Here is a 3,372-nt window from a genome sequence, read left to right on the forward strand (position 1 = left end):
ATAGCCATTCTAGCTGGGGTGATGTGGTATCCCAATGTTGTTTTGATTTGCATTTCTTTTATGGCAAGAGAGGTTGAGCATTTCTTCCTGTGTCTATTGGCCATCCTTCTTTCTTCTTCAGAGAAGTTTCTCTTTAAGTCTTTAGCCCATTATTTATTGGGCAGTTGCTTCTTTGAGGATTTGTTGTTGGGGGATATAATTTTTTGAGTTCCAAGTATATTTTAGATATAAGACCCTTGTCCGTTGTATGGCTAGTGAAGATCTTCTCTCAATATGTGGGCTTTCAATTGATCTTGCTAGCTATGTCCTTTGCCATGCAGAAGCTTTGCAACTTCATGCAGTCCCATTTGTCCAACCTTTCTTTGATTTGTTGTGTTTCTGGTTCTCTATTAAGAAAATTTCGGCCTGCTCCAAGTAGACCTAGGGTTTCTCCTGTTCCATCCTGTAATATTTTCAGAGTGTCTGCTTTGACTCCGAGGTCTTTGATCAATTTGGAGTTGATTCTGGTGCAGGGTGATATATAAGGATCTAGCTTTAGTGTTCTACAAGTAGTTAACCAATTTTGCAAGCACCATTTACTGAAGAGGCTGTCTTTCTTCCATTCTATTTTTTTAACTCCCTTATCAAAGATTAGATGGCTATAGTTCTGTAGGTTCATTTCTGGGTTTTCAATTCTATTCCATTGGTCCTGAGGTCAGTTCTTATGCCAATACCAAGCTGTTTTGATTACTACGGCTTTATAGTAGAGTTTGAAATTTGGTATTGATATTCCTCCTGCAGTGTTCTTTCCGTTGAGGAGCGTTTTTGCTATTCGGAGTCTTTCATTCTTCCATATGAATTTTGGATTGCCTCTTCTATTTCCTTGAAGAATGAGGTTGGAATTTTGAGAGGTATCGCATTGAATTTGTAGATAGCCTTGGGAAGTATTGCCATTTTTACGATATTAATCTTTCCAATCGAGGACCATGGGAGTTTTTCCCATTTTCTAAGTTCTGTTTTGATTTACTTTTTCAAGTTTTTAAAGTTTTCATCATAGATGTTCTTCACTTCTTTGTTTAAGTTAATTCCTAGGTATTTTATTTTTTGTGGGGCTGTTACAAATGGAGTTGCTTTCTTAATTTCAGCCACACTTTTCTCCTTGTTGCCATATAGAAAAGCCATTGATTTTGGGGGGCTAATTTTATACCCTGCAACTTTGTCAAAGTTTTGAATCAGCTTGAGTAATTTGGGAGTGGAGTCTAAGGGATTCTTTAAATACAAGTTCATGTCATCTGCAAAGTGAGAGTTTTATTTCTTTTTTCCCTATTTGGATCCCCTTTATGTTTGCATCTTGTCTTATTGCTGTATCTAGGCATTCTAATACTAGGTTGAAGAGAAATGGAGAGAGTGGACATCCTTGTCTTGTTCCTGAGTTAAGAGGAAATGGCTTTAGTTTTTCACCATTAAGTATAATGCTGGCTGTAAGTTTGTCATATACAGCCTTTATTGTACTGAGAAATGTTCCATGGATTCCTAATTTTTCCAAAACCTTCATTGTAAAGGGGTTTTGGATGTTGTCAAATGCTTTTTCTGCATCTATTGAGATAACCATGTGGTTCTTATTCTTGCTCCTGTTGATGTGATGAATAATATTAATTGATTTGCGTATATTGAACCAGCTTTACATCCCTGAAATGAATCCTGTTTGATCATGGTGTAAGATTTTTTGGATGAATTGTTGAAGTCGATTGGCCAAAATTTTGTTGAGAAGTTTTACATCAATATTCATCAAAGAAATGGGTCTATAGTTCTCTTTCTTTGATGAGTCCCTGCCTGGTTTTGGGATGAGGGTGATGATGGCTTCATAGAATGTGTTCGGTAGTGAACTTTCTCTTTCAATTTCATTGAAGAGTTGGAGGAATATTGGTGTGGGCTCTGCTTTGAAGGCCTTGTAGAATCCTGCTGCAAAACCATCTGGTCCTGGACTTTTCTTAGCTGGGAAGTCTCTTATTGCTGTTTCTATTTCAATGCTTGATATGGGCCTGTTAAGATGGTTTAACTCATCTTGGTTTAGTTTTGTCATGTCAATATTTGCTAGGAAAAGGTCCATTTCTGCCAAGTTCTCAAACTTATTAGCATAAATTTTGAGAAGTATTCCCTTATAATATTCTGAATCTTGGTTGTTTTTGTGGTGATGTTTCCATTCTCATCTCTGAGTTTATTTATTTGGGTGTTTTCTCTTCTTTTTCTCATAAAATTTGCTAAGGGTCTGTCAATTTTGTGAATATTTTCGAAGAACCAACTCTTTTTTTGTTGATTCTTTCTATAGTTTTTTTGGCTTCTAATTCATTTAAATCTGATTTAATTTTAATGTTTTCTTTCTGTCTACTGGATTGGGGTTTATCTTGCTGCTCTTTTTCAAGGAGTTTCAGATGTCTCATTAAATTGTTGGTTTCAGATCTCTCTAATTTGTTGATATAGGAACTCAGAGCTATAAACTTGCCTCTGAGTACGGCCTTTGCTGTGTCCCAGAGGAGCTGGTAATTTGTGTGCTCATTTTTTTTGAATAGCATGAACATTTGGATTTCCTTTCTAATCTCTTCCTTGACCCACTTGTGATTCATCAGTGTGTTGTTCAGCCTCCAGGTGTTACCAGACTTTCTTTGGTGGCTTTTGTTGTTGAGTTCTAATTTTGTTCCCTTGTGATCAGAGAGAATGTAAAGTATAACTTCAATGTATCTGAATTTGGACAAGTTTGCTTTGTGGCCTAAAATGTGGTCTATTTTAGAAAATGTTCCATGTGCTGCTGAGAAGAACGTGTATTCTGATGCTGTTGGGTGAAATATTCGGTAGATGTCTGTTAAATCTAGTTGATTTATGCAGTTGTTTAGATCAGCGGTTTCTCTGTTGAGTTTTTGCCGAGTTGATGTATCTAGTGGGGAGAGTTGTGTGTTAATGACCCCAACAATTAATGTCTTTGGATCTATGTGTGATCTGAGTGAAAGTAGTGTTTCTTGGATAAATTTGGGTGCTCTGTTGTTTGGCGAATAGATGTTTAGAATTGTAATATCCTCCTGACGTAGAGATCCCTTAATTAGTATGTAGCAACCTTCTTTATCTCTTCTCACAAATTTTAATTTGAAGTCTATTTTATCCGATATTAGGATTGCAACTCCCACCTGTTTATGGGGGCCATTTGCTTGGCAGATTTTGTTCCAGCCTTTCACATTGAAAATATGTTTGTTTTTACGGGCAAGATGTGACTCCTGATGGCAGCAGATAGAAGGATCTTGTTTTTTAATCCAACTGGACACTCTATGTGGCTTAATTGAAGAGTTAATTCCGTTATTGTTAAGAGATAGGACTGAGAGGCATTTGGGAATTCCTGCCATG

Source organism: Dipodomys spectabilis, unplaced genomic scaffold, assembly GCF_019054845.1.
Source record: "Dipodomys spectabilis isolate Male_0828 unplaced genomic scaffold, ASM1905484v1 ptg000356l, whole genome shotgun sequence".
NCBI lineage: Eukaryota > Metazoa > Chordata > Mammalia > Rodentia > Heteromyidae > Dipodomys > Dipodomys spectabilis.